Below are 8,041 nucleotides of genomic sequence, written 5' to 3'. Positions count from 1 at the left end.
TTGGTGGTTGTATTGAAATCGGATGGTGATGGAATTTCCGTTGGTGGTGGTGGTTTAGTAAAGCGCATGAATTTGGAGATGGTGTTGATACCAGTTTGGCTACTGATGCAGGACATGGCAGGGTAGTTGATGTTGAACTGGTAGGAGTTGCACATAGTTTGTTAGGTGCAGGGAAGAGTCGGGTTGGTGATGAATTTGTGAAAGACACCAGTAGAGCAAAGATTGTGCAGTGTTAATGCAATGGAAATCGTAGTTGAGTCAGTAAGGTAGTCACATATAATACCAAGAAGGTTGATCAAGATAAATTGATATCATTGTTGGAGGTTGTGGCTGGAGCTAAAGGTGTCTGAGCTGAGGTTAGATTATGGCGGAGTTAAGGATGAAATGGTTATGTAAACTGAACTAGTGGGTCTGCAATGTGAAGCTGGGTTGGTAATGATGTTGCTGTGAAGGTAAAGTGGGTTGATCAATACAAGGTTTTGGGTATGAGTATGTTAAATCTGCAGGATGAAGGTTTAAGTTACTATGGCGGGTTGCATGAACTTTTGAAGCGAAGCCTGGTGCTTTTGTTGCCAGTATTGGGAATTGCAAGGTGAAAGGAAATGAACTGGAAATGGAGATGTTTGAATCTGTCAAGAAGAAATAAAGCTAATGATATTATTGTTGAAATATTAGTTGAAATGAAGATATAAGTTAGACATAGCTTATAGAATTGTGTACAATTAGAAATGCATTTTTTGTTCTTGGCATATTTTGTTTGCGTGTATTAGATGTTTAGACCTGTTAGTCATCCCATGCAGTTATTTGACTGACTCTGTTCTTAGATGACTCAATTTGTCCGATTAAGTTGAATCGGTGTAACTCACCGAGTTTTCGTACTTTGACCTGAGCTGACCACGTTGACCGATTCCATTTTTGACTCAGAGTGTTGACCTGACCTTGACTTGGACTTGATCCTTGGCTGGCGTTTACCGTTTGTTGACTTGTTTGACCGTCAGTAACCGTTAGTTGACCCAGTTGGGCCAGACCTTGTGTAATGGGCTAGTTTAGAGGAATTGGGCTTAGTACCATATATTCTTAGTTTGATATATTTGGACCTCCTATGGTCCGAATTGACCTTTGGTTCCTTATACAAAGTTGTAGATATTCATAAAACATATCTAGTGGACTATAGAATCAACCTAACTGGATTAGTAAACTTTAGATATGCTTAAGATAGATAATAAAAAGGTGTAAAACCATCGATGGATTTAGAACCATTAGATAGACTTGTTATGAACATGGTATGAGCCTTTTGGCTAATTCGTAGAGTGATTATGTGATTAACCGTTAGTCTTTATTAACAACGATCGATTCAAAGTATGGACTAGTGGATTGAGGATCTCGAGGTAGGCGTGGCTTGTCATCAAATCAGGTGGGAACTCTGTAACCTTCTTGTAATCATTGAGCCTTCTTTTTATTACGAGCATGATGAGTCTTTATTACTTTTGGCATGTTTGTGTGTTTTACTATCTATGTAAATGCTTGTATGTGTCTTGATGTGTCTTGATGTGCGTGTAATATGTGTTGTATGATTTCCCCGCAAGGAGTGTCTGTGATTCCTCACGGCTCTTTGCTAAGTTAAGTATGGCGGCTTCTTCCCCGTTTTAATATTACTTAGTAGGGCGGCTTCTTCCCCGTTTCAATATATTAGTAGGGCGGCTTTTTCCCCGTTTAGATAGTATATAAATAATATATAGTAGGGCGACTTCTTCCCCGTTATAATATTACCTAGTAGGGCGGCTTCTTCCCTGTTTCGTTATTATATATACTACTTTATTTTGGGGAAATCACTCGTGTGCAAATTATACTTGTTTGTCTAACTTTCTGATCTTGATAGCAATATTCTGAATCATGGTTTGTATGGGCATTCTGTGTGGACGATGTTATTATTATTGATTAGGGTTGCTCTCTCGTCGTCTTCTCCAATGAGTTTGGCGAGGTTAGAGTGACACTTGCTTCATGATGCATAAATAAATAAATGAATAGTTTCTTCTTGTTTCTTTCAATTTATATTCATGTAGAACTGTGAAGCATGTTAGTGATTACTTGAGAGTTATTTGTTTCCATTGCGCACCCTTTTGGGATGATGTGCTCACTGGTTCCCACTTCAGTTTTCAGTAATCAGAAGAAATGAAGCGTTTGAAGATATCTGTTTCGTAGCTTAGAGCTTTATCGAATCGAGTGTTGTTGTACATCTTTTACTACATGTATTCTTTCTTATTTGTAACCAACACATTAATATATTTATATCACTGGAGAGATTTTCATTTATACATTATTTAGAGAGTTTGGGTTTGTATTTTAGCATTTCAAGTAATTAGGATTCTTAAAATCGGTAATCTAGTTTTGAAGCTTCAATTAGATTGTAATCCTATTAGCTAAGCAGGTTTAAGAGTTGGGGCGTCACAAGTTGGTATCAGAGCTTACTATTAGATCTTACATGCGGAGCAATAGATGATAGTTAGTATCAGATGGTGAATTAGATTAGTTTAAAACCGGGATGGGTTGTGAGATAAATCTTAATCACTAAAAGCTATCAATAACTAAAAGATTTATTTGGTTGATTGATTTGTTTTGTTTTCTATGTTTGCGTGTACATCTTGTAAAGTAAAAATTGTTGAGTAAACCAATTATCTTATGTTTTGCAAAGCTAATAGAGATTAGAGAGTAGTTAGTCTAAAATTTTGAACACGTGGTCGACCCAATGTTAAAAATAGATAAATAGATAGATTAGTATATTTGATAGATTCTGAAAGTCATGTAGACACTTATTGAGTATCTAAACTTATTTATCTGTTAGAGATTAAATTAGTATAGCTGAGGTTGTTAATTTTGAGTGGTACATTACAGATTCATATAAAAACTTTATTATAGAGTATCTTCTAATAAACTAAGTGATTTTTGAAGTAGAGAATAGTATATTGAACCTAGAGCCACAAATTTTAGATCTTAGCTGTAGAAAGTAATCTAGATTTGTGTTTTATTTTCTTATTTCCTTGAACTCATTCGAAATGAGTTGAGTTTTCGCGCGTTTGTAAGTATGAGCAGTACTTGCATTTTGTCGAGAGTTAATATTACCATATAAGGTGGGGAGTTTTGAAGACCAGAAGGACAATTCGATTTTCGAGGACGAAAATATATAAGGTGGGGAGAATGTAAGGATCCTCAAGATCGTCAACGTTATTAGACCAGTCAAGAGACGATTTAAACGCTAATGACTCGATTAGTTAACATAGATTTTAATTAGTAGAAATTAATCTGACAATAATTCAGATACGAAACTAGTATCACTAGATAGATCTCGAAAAGTTACGCGAATTAGACTACTCGAGCGTGTCATTAGGATACCGGACGAACAAGGAAGCATCTAAGTTGTACGATGGGAAAAACTATCATTTTTCAGTTAAACCGCTTGGCTGCCCGTATCAATATTCTGGGTGCCTAAAGTATTTTCCTTTGGCCTTATCATCACCAAAGTCGTGTCGAGAGAAACTCATTTCTTCTCTTCGCTTCTTCTTTCTTCTTCCCTGTTCTTTCTCTCTGTAAATTTCGAGCTCATAGATTGAGCCTCTTCTGCCGATTAATTCTTATAAACCTTGTTAGGTTGATGAACTGAGTGAGGAGATGATGATGATGCTGTCGATGGAGTTTTTGGAAGAAACAGAAGTTAGGGCTTCAGCTGATTTTGAGGTTGTGTAGAACTGATGATGATTTAGTGTTGCTGATTGACGAAGAACAGAAGGGTTGTGATAGAATTGATAATCTGAAGTTGTTCCAATGATGAATTAAAGCTAGGGTTTCATGTTCTTCCCAAATCAGGTAATTTAGGGTTCTTTTGAATTGAAGATTAAATCGAGTGTTTTTGATTGATTAATTGGGTTATTAAATATGGGTTTTAATTAGGTAAGAAGTAGAATTGTTTGTTTGAGTTCATTTTTGATTTCATAGAGAATTAGGATTTCCTGAGTTAATTTAGAGTCACTGATTTTAGACTCATTAGGAAAGAAGTTAAATTAGGGATTTTAATGAAGTTCTGGAATTGGGGGAAGAATAAAGGAATTCAGAGAACATGAGTTGATGAAATCCAAGTTGCAGACAAAGAAGAGGTTGAAGTAAGGATTGTATTGATATTGAAATGGTTGCTGAGTTGGTTTGAATTGTGATAATGATGATGTTGGTGAAGTTGAGTTTTTGGTAGTGTTCTAGATGGATGTTAGGTGTTTGTGTTGGTGGAGGTAGTCTTATCTGAGGTTGTAGATCTGTTAAAGAATGAGGAATTGAAGGATGTTCTTGAACTACAGAGTTGGTGGTTGTATTGAAATCGGGTGCTGATGGAATTTCCGTTGGTGGTGGTGGTTTAGTAAAGCGCATGAATTTGGAGATGGTGTTGGTACCAGTTTGGCTACTGATGCAGGACATGGCAGGGTAGTTGATGTTGAACTGGTAGGAGTTGCACATAGTTTGTTAGGTGCAGGGAAGAGTCGGGTTGGTGATGAATTTGTGAAAGACACCAGTAGAGCAAAGATTGTGCAGTGTTGATGCAATGGAAATCGTAGTTGAGTAAGTAAGGCAGTCACATATAATACCAAGAAGGTTGAGCAAGATAAATTGATATCATTGTTGGAGGTTTTGGCTGGAGCTAAAGGTATCTGAGCCGAGGTTAGATTGTGGCGGAGTTGAGGATGAAATGGTTATGTAAACTGAATCTAGTGGGTCTGCAATGTGAAGCTGGGTTGGTAATGATGTTGTTGTGAAGGTAAAGTGTGGGTTAATCAATACAAGGTTTTGGGTATGGGGATGTTAAATCTGCAGGATGAAGGTTTAAGTTACTATAGCGGGTTACATGAACTTTTGAGGTGAAGCCTGGTGCTTTTGGTAATGATATTACTGTTCAAATATTAGTTGAAATGAAGTTAGACATAGCTTATAGAATTGTGTACAGTTAGAAATGCATTTTTTGTTCTTGACATATTTTGTTTGCGTGCATTAGATGTTTAGACCTGTTAGTCATCCCATGCAGTTATCTGACTGACTTTGTTCTTAGATGACTCAGTTTGTCCGACTAAGTTGAATCGGTGTTAACTCACCGAGTTTTCCTATTTTGACCTGAGCTGACTTGGACTTGACCTTTGGCTGACGTTTACCGTTAGTTGACTCCCTTGACCGTTAGTTGACCCAGTTGGGCCAGACCTTGTGTAATGGGCTAGTTTAGTGGAGTTGGGCTTAGTACCATGTATTCTTAGTTTGATATTTGGACCTTTTATGGTCTGAATTGACCTTTGGTTCCTTATACAAAGTTGTAGATATTCATAAAATATATCTAGTGGACTATAGAATCAACCTAATTGGATTAGTAAACTTTAGATATGCTTAAGATAGATTATAAAAAGGTGTAAAACCATCAATGGGTTTAGAACCATTAGATAGACTTGTTATGAAACTTGTATGAGCCTTGTGGCTAATTCTTAGAGTGATTGTGTGATTAACAGTTAGTCTTTATAAACAACGATCGATTCAAAGGATGGACTAGTGGATTGAGGATCTCGAGGTAGGCGTGGCTTGTCATCAAATCAGGTGGGAACTCTGTAACCTTCTTGTAATCATTGAGCCTTCTTTTTATTACGAGCATGATGAGTCTTTATTACTTTTGGCATGTTTATGTGTTTTACTATCTATGTAAATGCTTGTATGTGTCTTGATGTGCGTGTAATATGCGTTGTATGATTTCCCCGCAAGGAGTGTCTGTGATTTCCCACGGCTCTTTGCTAAGTTAAGTATGACGGCTTCTTCCCCGTTTTAATATTACTTAGTAGGGCGACTTCTTCCCTGTTTCAATATATTAGTAGGGAGGCTTCTTCCCCGTTTCGATAGTATATAAATAATATATAGTAGGGCGACTTCTTCCCCGTTATAATATTACCTAGTAGGGCGGCTTCTTCCCTGTTTCGTTATTATATATACTACTTTATTTTGGGGAAATCACTCGTGTGCATATTATACTTGTTTGTCTAACTTTCTGATCTTGATAGCAATATTCTGAATCATGGTTTGTATGGGCATTCTGTGTGGACGATGTTATTATTATTGATTAGGGTTGCTCTCGCGTCGTCTTCTCCAATGAGTTTGGCGAGGTTAGAGTGACACTTGCTTCATGATGCATAAATAAATAATGAATAGTTTCTTCTTGTTTCTTTCAATTTATATTCATGTAGAACTGTGAAGCATGTTAGTGATTACTTGAGAGTTATTTGTTTCCATTGGGCATCCTTTGGGATGATGTGCTCACTTGTTCTCACTTCATTTTTCAGTAATCATAAGAAATGGAGCGTTTGAAGATATCAGTTTCGTAGCTTAGAGCTTTATCGAATCTAGTGTTGTTGTACATCTTTTACTACATGTATTCTTTCTTATTTGTAACCAGCACATTAATATATTTATATCACCGGAGAGATTTTCATTTATACAATATTTAGAGAGTTTGGGTTTGTTTTTTAGCATTTCAAGTAATTAGGATTCTTAAAATCGGTAATCTAGTTTTGAAGCTTCAATTAGATTGTAATCCTATTAGCTAAGCAGGTTTATGAGTTGGGACGTCACAAGTTGGTATCAGATCTCAGTAAAAGCTTTGTAGTATTCTCCTACTACTCCTTTTTCTTCTTGAATCATTTGTTTCCAGTATGTTCTTCTAGAAGTTTTAATGATGAGAATCATGGTTCTGACTGAAGATTGTAGATTAGAACAGATGGATGACAACCTAAAGTATATAAAGAAATCATCAACAAACTGTGCACTGCATCTTGGCAACACTTTTCAGGTACTGTGTAGTCTATCTTCACATATATCCATTTTGCTTAGGGTTCTGTGGACTTTTCTTCAATAAGTTCACATTTTTTTCTGGGTCCTCACAAACCAATCTTGTTAACTCTAAGTCCTTTCGAAATAGTTTATATACCCTTCCTATTGAGTTGAGATATCTCACTCTAGGCCCTCTATTATCAATGGCTTCTTCTTCTTGCGCTTCAGATTTACCTGAAGACTTCATTGATAATGCGGTGTATTTCGAGTTCGATAAAAAGAAAGGAACCTTTCTTGAAGTTGAAGGATCTTTTCCTCAATCTCCTGATTCCTACTCATATATTGGGGACAAGATTCCAGCTGATGTGGTTCTCGAAGTTCAGCAACTTGTTGATGCAAAAAAGTGTCTTGATATGGTAAAATCTGAGTAGAAAAAGGTTAATCCTGACCTTGATCTCATGAAAAATCATGCAAAAGATCTTCCCAACAAGGATATCCTCTCTGAAGATGCAAAGGATGTTGTTGATCACAAGCTCAAGAATCTCAAAACTCATGAGGATCCCAAATCGGCTAACTGATGATAGTTCGTGTTCGGTTGACACAATATCTTCGCCTTGTTTTGTTTTTTAGCCGATAGATTCTTCTTGTATAGGAAACTTCTTAAGAGAATTTTTATTCTTGTTTTTGTTTAAGGATAACTAGGGTTTGGAATAGCCATTATTCTGAGTACACATAGCTATGTCCAACGTTTTCATCTTGCAATGTTTTTAGATTTATTTATTTAAATTCTAAAATGATTTGGAAGATGATGTTTGCAGTATTAATCTTTATGGTTTTATATAATGCAATATGTTATGGGATATGTGTGTTTGCGTCCGTGAACTATTATTGTCCCATACGATGTCAAAAGTTATCTCTTTCATATGTCGATATGCATGTATTGATACAAGATCGATGAATTTGACAAACAAAAGTTAAGCCTATTATGTCAATTCTTTGATGGAAGATAGGTTAAAATCTTTTATTTACAAAGATTATGTCTATTATGTGTCATTGTGCAAATAGTGATGAAGATAGAATGAATCTTTGTATATTCCGTAGTATTGATCTTCCCTGATCCATATTTTATGTATATACTGTGCGGCTCCATAAGTTTTCTTATGTGAGCATTTCCAAATAAACAAATCATAGATTCGCTTATGAT

The 8,041-nt window shown here is 36.1% G+C and overlaps 1 long non-coding RNA gene across 3 annotated transcripts; it reads left to right on the top strand.

Annotated features, from left to right (window-relative positions):
* Positions 1 to 3,550: 3,550 nt before the first annotated feature.
* Positions 3,551 to 6,675, top strand: LOC113340492. Of its 3 annotated transcripts, none has more exons than XR_003355506.1 (3): positions 3,551 to 3,861; positions 5,532 to 5,616; positions 6,351 to 6,675. It is a non-coding gene; the product is annotated as an uncharacterized LOC113340492 (long non-coding RNA). The 3 variants fall into 3 exon arrangements; XR_003355504.1 differs by having other exon boundaries at positions 3,551 to 4,917; XR_003355505.1 differs by having other exon boundaries at positions 3,551 to 4,898; positions 6,351 to 6,510.
* The last annotated feature ends 1,366 nt before the right edge of the window (positions 6,676 to 8,041 follow it).

Source organism: Papaver somniferum, unplaced genomic scaffold, assembly GCF_003573695.1.
Source record: "Papaver somniferum cultivar HN1 unplaced genomic scaffold, ASM357369v1 unplaced-scaffold_22, whole genome shotgun sequence".
NCBI lineage: Eukaryota > Viridiplantae > Streptophyta > Magnoliopsida > Ranunculales > Papaveraceae > Papaver > Papaver somniferum.
The sequence above is the reverse complement of the archived record's forward strand: the minus strand, read 5'-3'. Positions and strand labels throughout refer to the sequence as shown.